The following is an 18,634-nucleotide window of genomic DNA, read 5'->3' as shown; positions in this document are numbered from 1 at the left end:
ATTCTCCTGACTTCAAATCTAGTGTTGGGTTTGCTAGGATGACCAGTTAAGATAGGCTGTTTCATTTAAAAATGAAAACAGAGAAAGAAACATCCCTCTTATCTCTGAGTCAAGTAGATGAATGTGAAAGCAAAGGTGGTGATTTCTGCTTTTGTCATCTGGAGAGAGTGGGTTGAGGGGAAACAAGAAAGAGGGTTACCAAACCTTACAAACAAAACATACAAACAAGCCAGGATTTTCAAACCATAAGCCTTATCAGAACAAGTTTCCTATCCTGCTCTTCTGTCTAAAATGTCAGTGTTTTGGTCATGCTGAGGGCTCTGTGGGGGTGACTTCAGTCATTTGCAGGCTTCACTAGGTGTAATGGGTTGAACTGTGTCAAATTCATATGTTGAAGTCATAATCCCACTACCTGAGAATGTGACCTGATTTGGAGACAGGGTCTCCACAGCGGGAATTAAGTTAATGAGGTCATTGGAGGGAGGGGCGGTCCTAATCCAATAAGACAGGTGTCCTTCTAAAAAGGGGAGTTTAGGACTCAGGCACACACAGAGGAAGAAGGCCGCGTGGCGATGCAGTCAGAGATTGGGGGATGTGTGTATAAGCCAAGGAGCACCAAATGTTGCCAGGAAAGCACCAGTAGCAGGAGAGAGGCCTAGAATAGACCCTCCCTCACAACCTTCAGAAGGAATCACTCTGCCAACACCTTGATCTCAGACTTCTGGCTCCAGAACTGTGAGACAATAGATGTTGGCTGTTTATGCCACCCAATTTGTGTTTCTTTGTTAAGGCAGTCCCAACAAGCGAATACACTAGACATCCAGGGAGTCAAAACCATGTCCAATGTAATCCAGGCCCATCAGGAGCTTACAATGAATCCACAATGAATCATAGAGTGATTCTGAAAAAGCTGACAAATAAATTACAATGAATCATGGAGTGATCTCCATGAAACACGGAGCAATCATAGGCAAATCATAGACAGAAGGCCACTAGAGTAATTCAAACAGTAAATGCTATTAGAATTCAGAGGACAGGAGAGAAATAGAGACAGAAACCTCCAAAGGTTCCCACAGCCTAGCGTGAAAGGGCAAAGGAAGGGTGCATATGAGTCCAGAGGAAGAAAGCAAAGCCCATGGTTTTGGGGATGGAAGTTGGGAACAAAAGGCAAGACCTTACCTCTTCTCTGGCAAAGCACGTCCTGTGTTCTCACTGGCCATCGAAAGAGACTCAGTCGCAAGGGCAGAAATGACCCCCTCCATGTAAGGGGCTCAGGTGTTGTCTGGGAGGAGAAAGTCATCCATTAGGCTCAAAATTTCCAGGAGGATGTATGTTTATGTACCAATTCAAGCAACAATAGAAAAGCAAAACTGCAAAATTTTATTTTGCTACTTCCATATAACCTTAGAATTAGTGTAAAAATGTCAAAGTAACATTTAGGACATACCCATGGGAAGGTCCTTATGCTAGGGAACGACTTTATCATTTAAAATCATTAAAGAAAATTGGATTTGATTCTTAAAGATGGAAACATTTCTTGCCATTTGTAGAGCTTGTTGAAAACTTCATTTTCAGTTTTCAATCACAAGTAAATGTGAAAAATACTTTGTTTAATAATTGACTTAGGTTGCCTTTATATATAGCTTTGGCCTGTTTTTGTGAGCTTTTTCTTTAATTTTCTATTAGTGGGCATAACCCCTTGCTCATATTTGCTGTGACATGTCATGGTTGGTACCATCCTCTCAGCAGCTTCTGCAAACTCTGCTTTTACAGTGCAGAATACAACACCACCATAATTTTATTTTCCTCTGAGGAAATTCCCAATATGTAAGTTCAAATATTAGAGACAGTGAGACAAAGGCAATAATGGAAAACCACAATGGAAATCTGACTCACTCTGAACTTCAAAATTGCAATGCACTACTAAAAATAATTAGTCATCCCTACCGCTTGGCAAGATTTCTTCTTGGATATTCTGTAATTGTGAAATGCACTGCGAATAATTCAACCTTCTTTCAACTCCTTGGTTTGCCGTGAACAGTTGATACCTGCGTTGGCATTAACCACCTTGCAACACTCCCTTACACATCTTTCTCTGCACCAATAAGAACAGAGGAGATTTATCTAGGCCGTGTGTGCTTATTAAGAATATCCATTTTATACGTTCACTCATTGAATTAAAAATTAAAAGTAATTCTATGATGTGATTGCAGTAATTAATATATAGATAGAAAGGTTGATATATAGAAACCTTTGGTTGATATATATAAACCTTCACATATAAAAATGAGCATTGGAGTAATTGGATAGAGAGCTGATAAAATAACAATCTGCTTAATTTGCATGTAGCTCTTCAAATTAATAAAAACCAACGTACAACATACATCCTGTACTGTTTGGAAGGCCAGCAGCAAATTATCATTGTTTTTCCCCAAAACGTAGCTCACCATTTAGGTAATATACACTCAACCTCTCAATACTTGTCTGCAGCTCAGTAGAAATATGGGTCTTGGAACAAATGGAGGAGGGACACCATTTCTCATGGTGCATACTGTGGTGCCGCTCACCATTTGTCTCAGAAATAAGTGACACTTTTTTCAGCTTTATTGAAGTATAATTGACAAATTAAAAACTATGTATTTAAGGTGTACAATGTGTTGGTTTGATTTACATATACATTGTGAAATGATCACAACAATCAAGCTGATGAACACATCCATCCTCACATAGTTATTATTTGTGTGTGTGTGTGTGTGTGTGTGGTGAGAACACAACATCTATGCTCTTAGAAAAATTCAAGTACACAATACAGCGTTTTTAACTATAGTCACCATGCTGTAGATTAGATCCCCAGAACTTATTCATCTTAAAACTGAAAGTTTATTCCCTTTGACCAACATCTCGCCATTTCCCCCACCCTGATACCCACCATCCTACTCTCTACTTCTCTGAGTTTGACTTTTAGATTCTACATGTAAGTGGAATCATGCAATATTTGTCTTTCTCTGTTTGGCTTATTTCATTTAGCATGATGCCCTCTAGGTTCATCCATGTTGTCACAAAGAGCAAGATTTCTTTCTTTTTTATGCCGAGTAATATTCCATTGTATGTACATGCCACACCTTCTTTAAACGTTCATCCCTCAGTGAGTACTTAGGTTGCTTCCAAGTCTTGACTATTGTGAATAATGCTACAATAAACATGGGAGTACATATATCTTTTCCAGATAGCGATTTTATTTCTTTTGGATATATACCCAGAAAGGGGATTGCTGGATCATATGGTAGTTCTATTTTTAATTTTTTGAGGAAATTCCATACTGTTTTCAGAAATGGCTGAACCAGTTTTTATGCCCATAAACAGAGTATTCCCTTTGTTTCACCCCCTTGCCAGTACTTGTTGTCTCTTGTCTTTTTGATAATAGCCATCATAACAGGTATGAGGTGGTATTATATTGTAGTTTTGATTTGCATTTCCTTAATGATTACTGATGTTGAGCACTTTTTCATGTATCCATTGGCCATTACCCGTTGTAGGTCTTCTTTGGAAAAAATGTTTATTCAGGTCCTTTGCCTATTTTTACATAGAGTTTGTTTGTTTGTTTTTGGTTATTGAGTTATAAGAGTTCCTTGTATGCTTTGGATAGTAATGCTTTATCAAATGTATAATTTGCAAATATTTTCTCCCATTCCATAGGTTGCCTTTTCACTGTGTTGATTGTTTCCTTTGCTGGGCAAAAGCTTTTTAGTTTGATGTACTTCCACTTGTTTGATTTTGCTTTTGTTGCCTGTGCTTCTGGTGTCAGATCAAGACATATTTTAAAGACTAAGGATAAGCAACCCTTGGCTTTTCCAGAGCTCTGTCAGAGAACCCTTCTCAATGAATAGCAAAGATAGGAAACATTCCAAACCATAGAGCAAATAATGCTCTGAGTATTTCCTTTGGTTCAGGAACAGTTTTCACTTGGTTATGGCTCCCTGCCCCTCACACCTCATGATGATTTACATAGAATTATCTTCTCTGAAAGGAAGCAAGCAGTGCCCTTTCCTCTGATTCAGAAATAGTCTTCATATCCAGCCACTTTCTTACTTGTGTTTTTGTGAAACAAGTTTGTTATAAATTTGGTAACACAATTAGCCTCAGTTCACATAAATAACAGGTGTCCATTGCCACTGTAATTTTAAAGACAACCTAAGCAGATGTTTCTAAACATTTTGGGCATCACACCTCCTCAGTAAAAAGTTTTCAGTCATGATATCCAAAGACATCAATATGCGTTGATTTGTTAATTATAGATATGGAAGTCTTCTGTTATATCTTGAGCATTATAAAAGATACACAGAAATGTAAATTAGAAAAACTGAATCAGATAAGAATACATGTCGGGCTTCCCTGGTGGCGCAGTGGTTGAGAATCTGCCTGCCAATGCAGGGGACATGGGTTTGAGCCCTGGTCTGGGAAGATCCTACATGCCGCGGAGCAGCTAGCCCGTGAGCCACAACTACTGAGCCTGAGCGTCTGGAGCCTGTGCTCTGCAACACGAGAGGCCGCGATAATGAGAGGCCTGCGCACCGCAATGAAGAGTGGCCCCCACTTGCCGCAACTAGAGAAAGCCCTCGCACAGAAACGAAGACCCAACACAGCCATAAATAAATAAATAAATAAACAAATAAATAAAGAATCCTGGTCAAAAAAAAAAAAAAGGTGATGATTTACTTTAAAAAAAGAAAAAGAATGCATGTCAGTAGAAGTTCTAATAGTTATTCCTCGTGTACCAGTTCATCATTTCATGCAGCCTTTGGGAGGTGTGCACCCCACTTTTGAGACCCCCCCCGGCCTGAGCTAAGTGAGACCAGAGGGCGGCAGTGAAGTGCTCAAGTAGGGAATGGAGTGGTCTTTCCCCTCTTTGTGACCCTGGCTAGGTGAGGACGTTTCCTATCACCAGAGTAAAACCAAGATGGATGACAGTAACTTTTAAATATTCATTAGCATGATTCATCTTAGTGTTTATTGCTTTGTAATCACAAATGACGAATTACTTTCTTCTGGGTAAAGCACAGCTACAAGATGTTTGCCATAATCATAGAGAGGGGAGGTGATGGGCTCTATCCTAGGGCACAAAGACTGAGATCATGGACCCCTGATCACACATAAATCTGCTAGGCTGGGAGAAGATGGGCATGGAGGTTTATGGCTTACCTCCCATGTGCCAGGCACACTTATAGATGCTGAAATATGTTCAAAGACATCATGACTCCAAAGCCTTTACCTAATGTTTGGGCCATAACAAATGCTATTATTATGTTTCTTGTGTAATCATCAAAATTATCCAGGTAGCTAGGAATCAATATCCTCATGGTTTTCACCTTACATTGTAAGCCACTTAAGGATCAGAGAGGTTTTACAACTTGGCCTTGGTCACACTTAGTAAAAGATGAGAGAAGTCTTTCTGATTCTATAGCTAAATTTTCAGGGTTTTTTTCTTTTCTTCTTTCTTTGTTGCTTTTTTTTTTTTTTTACTTTTATCGCTGTATAATTTTGCTCATGTCAGAATGCTCATGAAGAATCCCAGAGCCCTGGGCCACCCCTATTGGTTTTGTCACATCATATGGACAGTTATGGTAGATACGGTTTATTTGTCCCTATCCACTGTATCATACACCTGTAACTTATATAATATTATACACATGCACACAAAAGTTCATGGTAAAGGTGGTTGTATTGGGCAGGGTCCTCCAGAGAAACAAATAGAATATATAAGGAGTTGGCTCAACTGACTGTGGAGGCTTGGTGAGTCCAAAATCTGATGGGGAAGGTTGGCAGGCTGGAGACTCAGTAAAGTTGCAGTTTGAGGCCAAAAGTGGTCGGACTGGAGAACCAGGAAGAGCCAATGTTGCAGATGAAACTTGAAGGCCATCTGCTGAAGAATTCCCTCTTGCTCTGGGGAAGTGAATCTTTTGTCCTATTCAGGCCTTCAACTGATTGGATGAGGCCCACCTCCATGGGGGAGGACAATCTGATTTACTCAAACCTTGCCAATTTAAATGTTAATCTCATCCAAATCACCCTCACAGACACATCCAGAGTAATGTTTGACCACATATCTGGGCACCAACGTGGCCCAGCCGAGTTGACACATAACGTTAGCAATCACAGTGGAGTGATGGCTGCTTTCTTTAATTTCAAGAGCTGAAAATTAAACAACAAAAAAAAGCATTGGGCTGAGGGGCACCAAAGTGTAGCCTATACTTATCATTAAGAGTTCCTCTTTTGGAGAAATTTCTGAATTAAAGGGGATGATTTTTCTTAACTCCACTGCAATATTTCTGATTTGTATTTGATAATGTAAAAAACACATACTAGTGTGGTATACCCAAGGCAAACAGAGGTGAAGATTCACAGAATTGGAGAAGACCCTAGAAATCAGGGACTCCATGAACATCATGTTCCACCTCCCCCAAAATTGTTCAAACATTTACCTGCAGAGCTGAGACTGGCACTGGTCCTGTGACCCGTCCAAGAGCATTTGTGGTGCATGGAACCAACTCTGCATCTACCAGAGGAACTTCACTCCTACGGTTAGTATATTGGATACCATATAAGATTCCATTTTGAAAAAGATTATTTGCTAAAACAAGCTTGCAAACACTCTCTTACTTCATTTGTAATGGATATTTTTGTTGCTACCGATGTATTTCAACATGTTCAAGATACATTTGAGAACTGATGTTAGGAAAATAACTTCAATCTATGATTTGCAAGTTTGAATTTCAATAATTTGGCCCAATTTGAATTTATAAGCACAGAGAAAAGGTTAACTCACCCACTTAGTAGTTTGGAAAGCATTTGGTTTTATGTTTATTTTATCCTTAAAAAATTACGGTGTTGAATTTAATAAGATAACACAAGCTGCTTTTTTATTTAAAAATTAACTAATATGCATGAAGGAATATTGGAAAATACAGAAGAGCAGGGAGAAAAAATATAGTCAAATATACCAGCTACCTTTTTTTCTGGGAAGAGTATTATATGTGACTTTTTTCGCTTATCATATATCCAAGGCCTTTTCTGTGTTATGGAAGAACCTTGAAAAATATAATATTGAATGAGTATGCAACCTTCCATTAAGTGGTTATACCAGGGAATTCTCTGGCGGTCCAGTGGTTAGGACTCTGCACGCTAACTGCAGAGGACCCAGGTTCAATCCCTGGTCAGGGAACTAAGATCCCACAAGCCATGAGGGACGGCCAAAAAAAAAAAAAAAAAAAAAAGTGATTATACCAGTGCTTAACTAACAATTACTTTTTTATTGCTGTTTCCATTTTTTTTTTTAACCATAAAAAACAAAGCAGGGTTAATATTGCTACAGGCTCATTCTTGCCCCATCCCCCGAATTCATAGATTGAAGTCCTAACCAACATTGTGTCTGTATTTGGAGTAAGGAAGTAATTTAGGTTAAATGGGGTTATAAGAGTAGAGCCCTGATCTGATAGGATTAGAATCCTCAAGAGGGGTAGCAGAGAGCTTTTTCTCTTCTCTCTGTCTCTGTCTCTGTCTCTCTCTCATGTGAGCACACAGTGGGAAAGTGGCCATCTGCAAGCCAAGAAGAGAGCTCTCCCCGGACACAGAATCTGCTGGCCCCTCGATCTGGGACTTCCAGCCTCCAGAACTGTGAGGAATTAATGTTGGCTGTTTAAGACCCCAGTCTGGGGTATTCTGTTACAGCAACGGAGGTGACTGATCCAGTATCTCTTTCATAAAGCTCCCTCTGAATGCCCCACCTGCATCTGCTCATGTATGTGCTTCAATAGCCCATCAGATTTAAAGCACAAGTTCAATGATAAGATATCTAAGAATTCAAGATGGCAACAGCAGAACATTAAACCAAGCTGGGCCCTCCTGAGCGTGGACCCTTTGAGATTTCACAGGCCATGTGCCCACAGGACCAGCCCTGACTTTCTGGGGTGTTCTTGGTGTGAACACGTGGGCCTCGCTCACCAGTATCCATCCCATGGCTATAGATACTCAACAGAGTCTCCTGTTGGTTTGATGTTTTGTGATATGTAACCGACTCTCAGATCTATGTTAAGGAGGTTCCATGGGTCCTCTGATTAGGAACATTTTTTTAGTGGTTATTTTATAATCCTCTGTTTACTGAAAAACAACCAGAGAATCACAGAAATATAAAGCTGGAAGGAATTTCCTGTCTGGTAGTGTTCAGGGTTGTTTTTGTTTTTTAATTTTTTGTAGGCAGTGGAGCCAGTCCTTCAAGGAAAACTTTTGAAGAAGGAGGTTTGTTAAGTGGGGGCCTAGCGCTGCTTTGATTGGGGCGGGGTTGTCAGCCCGACACCCTCCCTGAAACATAATTTGAAAACCAATGATCTCATCCCACCTCCTCATTTAAAATATTTATTTATGGGTTGCCCTCTAGGGATCTTCAAAAATCACAGAATTCTAATTTTTTTTTTAAAAAAGCATTATTTTAGAGTTTTTAAAAAATGCCAGGGTACATAGGAGTGTTTGAACATGAACTTAACAAATTCTCGTAAGAATTGAGGACCAACCGTTTAGCAGTAAACGTGGCTCTCAGCTCCAAAGGGGCAGCTGTGTCCATCTCTGTCTGACCTTTAATGGTGGTGGAAAACACACGAGATAATGAAATCTCAGGACACCTTGTGATTCTTGGGTTTTGCTGGGTGAAAATAGGCCCTGTACCTTTCACCTGCTTTTTATGGCCAAGCCCCAACTTCCTTCCCTTTCTTGAAGTTGCTTCACTTGTTTTACAGCCTTTGAGTTACCACCATCACTTGCCTTTTCAGTGAATCAGGCCAGCTTCTCATCTTCATAACTGGGCAAACTCATGGAATCATTCCCAGGGAGTTGGCATCACACTGCCTTTTGTTGTTTTAAGGCATTATATTGTTTTACTATATTCTATTGCTTCTATAACTTTATGCATTCATTCATTCCACAATGTGTGAATATTTCCTGGTCACATAGCTGTCTAGTTGATGTGGGGAATTGCAAAGATGGGTAAGACATAAGCATTTCCTTCTAGTGGGACATGATATAGCCAGGGAATCAGAGTTGCAAATCAACAAAGAATAATGTATTTTCCAACTGTGGTTTCAAACGGTTATATGCTTAAAAAAAGCAATTTTCTTTTCATAGCCCAATTAAAAATTGTATTTGGTAAATATTATGTGCAAGGCTTTAAAAAAACATTATTTTAGAATCTCAAAATGTAATAAATTAAATATATGCTTTCTGTGATATTCTTTCCATTTTAGTATTTTTAGGAAAAATAACTTGGCCTCTAAAGTGCTATCAAAGTAAAGTTGAATCAGAAACAGTTTTTAGTGAATTTTCTTATGAAGTGTAAATAGGTTACAAAAAATAAAATTAAAAAAATAAATAGGCTAAGATTGTGTCAGTTAATAAGAGAGAAACTAACGGATGAGAGATGTCAAATCAAGCTTTTGAAAACTTAGCTTAAAAGTCCTAGCAGGACACAAAAATAGATATAACTATGCTTCTTTTTCAAAAAAATATAATTCCTCCTCCCTCCACCTCCTCATTCTCTATTCTTTTTCTTAGAATTCTTACGTTAAGTTTACATGGTTGCCTTTCAGTATCATTATTTACAACACTGTCAGTGTTTCCATAGTTATGCAGAAAGCCCGTTTCCATAGCAACACTCTTGGTTTCCTAAACAAATAGTATCACAGTGTTAATCTTGTTTCAATGTTATTGTACTATGTTATTAGATACAAAAATTCAAAAAATAATTTAAGCAGAGTTTGAAGCTAGGTGGGTTGGTTTTATTGTTTGGTGCTTTCGATATTAAATTTCAATTTCATATTAAAATATGTATCCCTTTGAAAAATAGTGGGAATTTTGTACAGTAAACATGATACCAATTTTATTCACTAGTTATAAAACACTATAATTTAATAAGAGAGTGTTTCAATATACGAACAACATACAGGGAGAAGTTTACCATCTTCAGATTAAAATGACTGTTTTTCAGCTGGCCTGGATAATTTGCTTCCCCAAGTCTCTAAAGTCATTTATAAGCTACCCACAGCAATATTTCCCTTTGCCATTTTTGCATTTTAAGTAATTTCTACCTGTTTTGCCTTTTATTTTACAGCCCCACAGGAACAACTATGAAACAGACTTCAAGGGAAATTTATGGTTTCCGTTTTCTTTGATTGAAACAAAGAGAAAAATTAGTAGGTTTTTGTGTCTTTGTCTTAACATTTGCTCATCATTACCCTTAATTTCTTCTCTAAGGAGCAAATCTTTTGGCCTCTTTCAGAAATGGGACTTGGCCTACCCCTAGCTCCCAGACGTCTGGCTATCCAGTTTGCCTTAATTGGATAGTTTACATTCGCCTCCTCCAGGAGGGCCTCAGGGCACATGGGGGAGAAGATGGCCAACATGGAGGGTAAAGGAAATGGGAATATTACTTTTATTTAACCGAAGCGACAGGAGCTGTATTAACAGTCCATAGCATTACCATATCCTGTCAGATGTTTGTAAAAGGCTGGCTGGGCTGTGCGCATCTGGACCTCTGTGCTCTGCGCGCTGCCTCATGTAACGTGGCTTTTCAGAAACCTGCTCTTTCATTCTCCTTTTGAATATGTCTTCCTTGAAGAATACATTTAAATGAGTTTCCCATCTCAATTTTAGCAGGAAGAGCATTGAGACAGGGGTATAATATACTAATTTGCAAAGGTGAATTGGTTTGCTCTCTTGTGGGGAAAAGAGTCAATAATGACGGAAGCTGATGTCAAACTTTGGACTCACCATGCCCCGGCTGGGGAGCTGGGGCCAGCCAGACACCAGGCCAGCCCATCCCAGCTCCGGTGTCTGAGCTGTGGGATTTGGAGCCTGGGATTTCAACCCCACTGAGCCTCAGTTTCCTCATCTATAAGATTAGGAAAATAGCACCCAATGTGCAGCAAGCATTGTTGGAGATTAGAGACACAAATAAGCAGCAGGGTAACACTTGCTAAGAGGTAGTCATTGTTGTGATTTACTGATTGTTCCTTCTTTTCTTTGATAATTTGAAGTTTGGGGTCAGAAAGAGCCTGATTCCTCTGTAGTGCTTCAAAGAGGTGTGTCCATGGAGACTCTGCACGGGCCGAGATTCTTCAGCTTTCCCACCATCACTGGCCTGTCTCCCGCCCCCTTGCAGCAGGCAGCTTTTATGTTTCAGTTCAGGGGAGGCAAGCATTCAGACTTCCCAAAGCTGCCTCTTCATGTGGGTTTCCTCAATGGGCAGCAGCCTCATGATGTGGAAAGCCCCTGAGAAGAGGTCCTTTCCTCACCTCCATCCCTGCAGTGAAGCTTCACCGGTGTTTCTCAACCTGTCGTATGCAGAGCAGTCATCCCAGGACCTCGCTGAAATGCAGATTTGGGTTCAGCAGGTCTAGGTCGGGACCACGTTTCTGCGCGGCTGACAAGTTCTCAGGCAATACCAAAGGCGCTGGTCCAGGGACCTCATCTTGTTTGCGACGGATCTAAACTCCCCAAATCAGAGATTTTTCTCAAATTTATTAAGACTCCAATTAAGAGCCAGTTCCTGTAACATTGTGTCCCCAAACTCTTTGGCCTGGGTGTATTTGGGGTTCTTGTTCTAGTACAAGATCCAGACCATCCAGTCTCATTGAACTTGGCTTCCTTGTGAGCTGGAGAGATTGGGCTGGCTGAAATCTCTTGGGTCCTTTTCAAAGATCAAATGCGGTACTCCTTCTTCTTTTGGACACCAGACAAATCAGGAAAGATGCAGAATTGCCTCTATTCAAATCAGCTGATTTGACTCTCCTCTGGGTCTAAGGATTAGAATGGTTCAGTTGTACTAGGAAAAATGTATAACAGTATTTGAACTGATGATCAGAAATAGTTTAATATCCCAATCAGAAATTCAGAGATTCATCTACGAACAAGATTAGAAGCTGGCTGTATCACGTAATCATCAAAAAATACAATATGCTTAGTGTTTCAGAATTCCCTAAGAAAATGTGTTCTCATTTCCTTTTGTTATGGAGACAGTATAACAAATCCAGTTAGGTTTTCTCAGACAAAACTGTGTTTGGTTTTCTGTTCTCTTGTACTTCTGAACCTTGTTGGCATTTTAATTGTTATATCTTAATAGCAATGTTTCTTTCATGGAAACCTTTGAATGGCGACTTGCTCTTTTCTAAGCTATTTCAAAAAGAAATTGTATTTGAATGGTCTAAAAAAAAAAAATTCCAGGGCATTCTAGGGGATTTTGTCACTTGGGTTTTCTTTACTTATGATCTCATTGTCGAGGATTGTATAAGCTTCTAAGAATCAAAGGGATAGTGGTTTCTAAAAAGTATATGCAAACACAATTATTTTCATTTTTATTCATATGCTAAATATATTCACTCAACTGGCATGGACCTCATAATGAATCATGATGAGTCTATTTACCCTCCTCAAAAATAACAATAAAATTGTAACAAAATCAAATCCCTCTGGAAAATGAGGCAGCCAGTTTTCCAATAGTGCTTGCTTGCCATGGAAAATTCCCCAACTGTCAATGATAAATTCACATAAGTATATAAAAAATGTGGATGAAAATAGTATCATCCTTACACGGTAAGGAGCACATGAGCTCATGAAAATTAAGCTCTTAGAACAATACCTGGCACATGCCAAGGGTTCAATAAATATTATGTATTGATATTATTCCTGACTCTCATCTCATTTTTTGTAGCAAGTTAGACTGCAGTATCATAACCTCTCCCTAGCTTTCTATTCATGAATTAAGTGATATGTGTATATATGTATATATTTGAGGGGACCCTTTTATAAATGATGGTTTCAAATGTTTGTAGAAAAATCTGACACAGTCCAGAAAGAAATAATGCAAATATTCTCTGACAGTCTATAATGACTATAATTTGAATGTTCAATCCAAACAGATGACCATTCTCAGGGTTCTCTGTTCATAGAATGTCATGTAGAGGATTATGATTTAGAAAGAAACTATTTTCCAAATAAAAGAGCAGAGTATCTCAATGGGGGAAAAGCCCCGAGCCTATGAAACACACATGAACATATATATTTCCATGAGAAATGCATGTATGTTTTTCTTCTGGTTGTATTGATTAAAAATTCATCTTGTCCTGTTGCATCACTGGTTGCACTGTAAAGCACTAACACTGAAGTGGTGTTTGCACAGAACAAAGAAAAAGGGAAACTTAGCAAATAGTTGGTTTAATGAAGTCAATCTACCATTCCAAATCACCAAGGCCAAACATTCAGTCGGATGGATAGTTTTCACTTGCCGAGACCATGAAGCCATTCTTTTATGTTTGTTTTGTGCCAACATGAAGGGGGATGCACAAGGAAATTCTACATGATTTTGAGGGGCTTTTCTGCAGTTTATTTATGCAAGGTGAAGCTCATAGGATTTTCCCTATATAAAACCACATCACAGTGGATATCAGGTTTGCCGAAGATGCCCAAAAGCAGTGGCAGAATAAGCTGGGGTGACTCACTGGATAGAGCAGCCGCCAGATGCAGCATCCCAGGAAAATGATTTAGCCCACGGACTCCAGTCAGACACCCTGGGCTCAAACTCTGGCTCAACCCTTCCTGAACTGCTTGACTTTGAGAAGCTCCCTCACCTCTCTGTGCCTCAGATTCTGTGCTCCCCTTGGTAATAGGGATCTCAATACCTGATCACAAAGGCCATTGTAAGAAGGAGAACAATCACATACACAGAGCCATTAGAGCAGTGCCTTAGGCATAGTGACCAAGAAATGTTAGTGGTGATTAGAAAATGAATAATGTTTCCTGTAACTGCCATGGAGATCATTAGTCATATAGTATATTTTTATGAGTTGCTTCCCATTGGACTAAAGCTGATTACAAACTTATTACGCTTTGAATTCTGTAATCTTGGCAAATGTGTAGCCACTCTGAAGCTTCTAAGTCAGGTTAAGGTCTCAGATTCTAGAGAGAATTTAGTAATCGGTCAGGTACCAGCAGAAAGGGCTGTGAAGATCAGGAATTTTAGATAAAATCCACATGGCTTGGATATTAAATAATTCTTAAACTCTGGGTTTAACTATGTCAACATAATTCCAGTAGTAACCATTTAACCAATTGTTTTTGTCAGCTCTGGCTGCCATAACAAAATACCACAGAGTAGGTGGCTTGAACAACAAATTTATTTTCTCACAGTTCTGGAGGCTGCAAGTCCAAGATTAAGGTGCCGGCAGATTCAGTATCTGGTGAGGACCCACTTCCTGGCTTGTGGATGGCTGTCCTCTTGCTGTGTCCTCAAGTGGACTTTGATTTTATGATTGTCTTGCAAAGAAATTACTGATATTTCTTAATAAAAATTGCTGAAATTTTGAAATGTAGTTCTAATATGCATGCAAATCAGGTAAAGATCAGAGGGTATTCTAATGTGGGGAAATTCCAGATATAGGCACACCTCGAAGATATTTTGGATTCATTTCCAAACCACTGAAATAAAATGAATATCACAATGAAGCAAGCCACAGTTTTTTGGTTTCGCAGTGCATATAAAAATTATGTTTATACTATACCATAGTCGATTAAGTGTGCAGTAACCTTATGTCTTAAAAAAAATGTACATACCTTAAAAATACTCTATTGCTAAAAATGCCAAAACAATTACAATAGTAACATCAAAGATGAATGATCACGGATCACCATACCAAGTGTAATAATAATGAAAAAGATTGCAGTATTTCGAGAATTACCAAAATGTGACACAGAAACACAAAGTAAGCAATTGCTGTTGGAAAAGTGGTACCAATAGACTTGCTCCATGCAGGGTTGTCACACACCTTCCATGTATTAAAAAAAAAAAAAAAGTGTATCCACAAAGCACAGTAAAGTGAAGTGCAATAAAGCAAGGTGTGCCTAGCTTGGATAGTAAATATGTCTTAAACTCTGGGAGGGGTTGGGATGTTGCTCATGACCATTGATAAGGTGGTTTCCAAGGCCACTTGGAGCAGAAACTGTGGGATCGCATTGTGCTGGAAATGGGAGTGATTGAGCATTTATAACAATGACAAAAGCAAACTGCTCAGCTTTAGGGAGGAGACAGGTAAGGTAGTAGTGGGGGTACACAGCAGGTACCGTGAAGTCCTCAGGCTCCAAGATAACACTGGTTCTAATTTAAAGGAAAGAAGGCAGGAGAAGACAATGAATCATGCTTAAAGACGTGTAAATACAGATTGACAAAGTTACAGTACTGAGTTAGTGAGTAAAAAATATCACAAGGAAACACCAATCCCCTGTGGTTATAGTCTTGAAAACTCAACACGTCACATGTGTATTAGGTTTTCACGGGAAGTACCTTGAATCCCCTTGACTTAGAAACATGATATCAATATATGTGGAATCTAGAAAAATGGTACAGATGAACCTGTGTGCACAAGGCAGAAATAGAGAAAAAAACGTATGGACACCAAGGGGGGAAAGGGGGGCGGTGCTGGTGGTGGGGGTGGTGGGATGAATTGGGAGATTGGGATTGACACATATACAATAATATGTATAAAATAGATAACTAATAAGAACCTGCTGTATAAAAAATTAAATTAAATTAAATTTTTAAAAAAACCAAAAAAAAACCATGATGATAATTTCATATGGATGATCCAAAAGGTCTTAAAAAGAAGGATTTCTTACTATTTAGTTCTCTTTCAAGTTCACACGGCCCGACTTACCGAGTTATCTTTATTTTTTATTTTTTTTTGAATTTTATTTTATTTATTTTTTATCCAGCAGGTTCTTATTAGTTTTCCATTTTATACATATTAGTGTATATATGTCAATCCCAATCTCCCAATTCATCCCACCACCCCCACCACTTATCTTTATTAAGGATATTTGCAGTCGAGCTTTCTGGACTATACAAGTCTTTTAGGTTTTTAAGGGTTAGTAAACACTTCCTCCCATGCAGACTCAGCGTGACACCGGCCCTTGTGATTCTATGAAAGGAAACGCCCTGCTCTGAGGCTGGGTCCTGCTGCCCGCAGGAGCTGTACATTTCATTCTCTGGAACATCTATGAGCTGGACCAAGCCGGCTGATGATGGGAAGTCAGAATAACTTGCTTCCATTGGGGTCAAATGCAGCTCAGAGTCAGTCCTTACTCCTGACTGTTCCTGTCTTCACTTGCCTCTGCCTTGTCCCAACGCCACTGAGAAACCAAGTCCTACAGTGAGGCTATCCACATGGGTTGCATTGTCAGTCGCTTTCTGCTTCCTTTCCTAAACCCATCTTGCCCACACTGCCTGAGTCAGGGCGCCCACACATTCGTGTTCTGTGTTACCTACAGGACTGATTCCTTTTGGGGCAGCAATCCCCTCGGGAGCCCTGTTGGGGATTTTCACCCCCCGCCCCACCACCAAGAGCAGAGCCTGATTTTTTCTCCCTGGCTGACATTGAACCTTACTTGTCTAGCATTAATTTTTCTCTGTAAGTTGGAAGTGTGAGCGCTGCTTTACTGCATGGAAAGAAGGAAAAGATGGTGACCAGGTAGGAGATTGTGCTTCTGGGTTACCTGGAAGCCTCACCCACCACCCGAGGAATCCCCAGGCAGCTTGTTTTAGAGATGGATGCTGAACTGTTTTCATTCTTTTAAACATCAACTCTTTGAGGAAAAGTCTTCTTAGGCTTTTTTTTTTTTTCTTTCCTGAAATACTTGCTGATTTTTTTTCTTTCATATTTATCTCACATAATTCAGTGCTGGTATTTTTCTAAAATGATAGTTCCTCTCACTTTGCAGAAATTTCCATGAGCTGAGGTTCCTTTCTCTTATTGATCAAGAAGGTGCCCCCTTAAGCTATCTGCCCTCAGGAGACTGAGGGGGTCACATTCAGAATTGTTCTGAAAGCAAGAAACTTCCAGAGACCCAGAAAAAGGATTGGACCTTGGGGTCTAAATGGTTAATGGGAGTTCTTTTCAGATGAGGAAGTGTTTTGGTTAACTTCTACGTGGAAGGAACAGAACTTTGTTACCCTAACTAGCTGACTGGGGAGGTTTTTAACCAAAGTCTACGTCAGCTGAAGAGGATTCCTGATAACAAGCAGAGGTACTGATCTGGCCTTCAAGGAAGCATTTTCTAACTGTCCTAGGGATTTCTCCACATCCTTAGGGTTCACAGAAGACTTTCCCTCATCTCTCTCCCTCTCTCTCTCTCTCTCTCTCTCTCTCTCTCACACTTTCTCTGGGTTTTCCTATTACTAATTGTGCACGCAGGAAGGTAATGATTTCTTTTTTTCTTTTTTTTTGGATTCTGTGTTCATTTTATTTTTAACATCTTTATTGGAGTATAATTACTTTACAATGGTGTGTTAGTTTCTGCTTTATAACAAAGTGAATCAGCTATAATATACATATATCCCCATAACTCCTCCCTCTTGCGTCTCCCTCCCACCCTCCCTATCCCACCCCTCTAGGTGGTCACAAAGCAGAGAGCTGATCTCCCTGTGCTATGTGGCTGCTTCCCACTAGCTATCTATTTTACATTTGGTAATGATTTCTGATGTCCTTTCTTTCAAACCCCTACTTTCAGATCAGCAGCCGGGAGCAGTGATAAATAGGTCAGTTATTACTGACGTCACAGGGAACTCCAAGCCACATGAACTGTGCAGAGCTTGAAACCCAAGATAGAGACAGTGTGATTAAAACCGTAAGTAGGGTGAGCTCCTGTTAATGACAAATTCCAGCAACAGATGAGGAATAAGGAGAGATGATGAAAGTTCCTCCTTGAGCCACAGAACTAGGGAATAAAAGGACTCGTATTTTACAAGTTAATGAATAATGATCCTTACGGGGGTGGGAGGACTGACCCCACTCTGCTTATCAGTAAATTCCATGAAGCCTTACCTCATCCTGGGGGATTTCTCGTCCTGTCCTGGTTGAGCCAGACAGAGTGTGAAACACCTTTTTTTTTTCCCACTTTAAATCCATTTTTAAAAAAACTTAATTTAATTAAAAAAATTTTATTTTATACTGGAGTATGGTTGATTTATTGAAACACCTCCTGTTACAGGCTGAGTAGCCATTCTTACCAGACGATTAGCATGCTCAAAGGAGTTTACTGAGTTTCCCACTTTATTTTACCCATTGTCTCAAATTTCTAGACATTTCCTGAGACTCCTGTGAATTCGAGGCAGGTGGGGAAAGTAGTAAATGAGAACAAATCCATCCTTCCCCGAAGGAGAATTCCCTGGCTAAATTGAGCCTCACACATCACTGTCTGGGGTCAGTTACTATCAAGGCAGTTCCGGGGTTGGGTTGGATGACCCTCCAAGCCTCAGGTTGCCCCAGACACAAACGTGTCTCCCCAGGCTTCCCTGCCCTCCTCCATTCTGCTCCCGATGCTACTAATTCATTTATGCATCAAATATGCTTCATGAACGGTCACTAAGGAGATGAAAATCATCATCCTTGACTTCAGGGCCAATCCTCAAGGAATTAACAAAATAAGCAGCTACTTACAGTCAGAGGTCCAGGCTGGGTGGGGGGTGGGTTGAGGGGATGGGTCCCTGCGGGCAAGGTCATGACCGGCCAGCTTTGCAGCCTCTGTGCTTATCCTCGTGCCTGGC

General features: G+C 39.8%; 1 long non-coding RNA gene across 2 annotated transcripts in view; it reads right to left on the bottom strand.

Annotated features, from left to right (window-relative positions):
• Positions 1-18,634, bottom strand: part of LOC103004920 (uncharacterized) — a 21,373-nt gene extending 2,739 nt beyond the window's left edge. Inside the window, exons 1-3 of one of the 2 annotated variants that reach the window (XR_449770.2) lie at positions 18,528-18,634; positions 6,480-6,573; positions 1,180-1,282 (exon numbers count right to left, since the gene is read on the bottom strand). This is a non-coding gene — a long non-coding RNA (uncharacterized LOC103004920). The remainder of the gene's footprint in view (positions 1-1,179; positions 1,283-6,479; positions 6,574-18,527) is intronic. The other variant, XR_449771.2, reaches the window with a different exon arrangement.

The sequence above is a fragment of the Balaenoptera acutorostrata genome, chromosome 3 (assembly GCF_949987535.1).
Source record: "Balaenoptera acutorostrata chromosome 3, mBalAcu1.1, whole genome shotgun sequence".
Taxonomy (NCBI): domain Eukaryota; kingdom Metazoa; phylum Chordata; class Mammalia; order Artiodactyla; family Balaenopteridae; genus Balaenoptera; species Balaenoptera acutorostrata.
The sequence above is the reverse complement of the archived record's forward strand: the minus strand, read 5'-3'. Positions and strand labels throughout refer to the sequence as shown.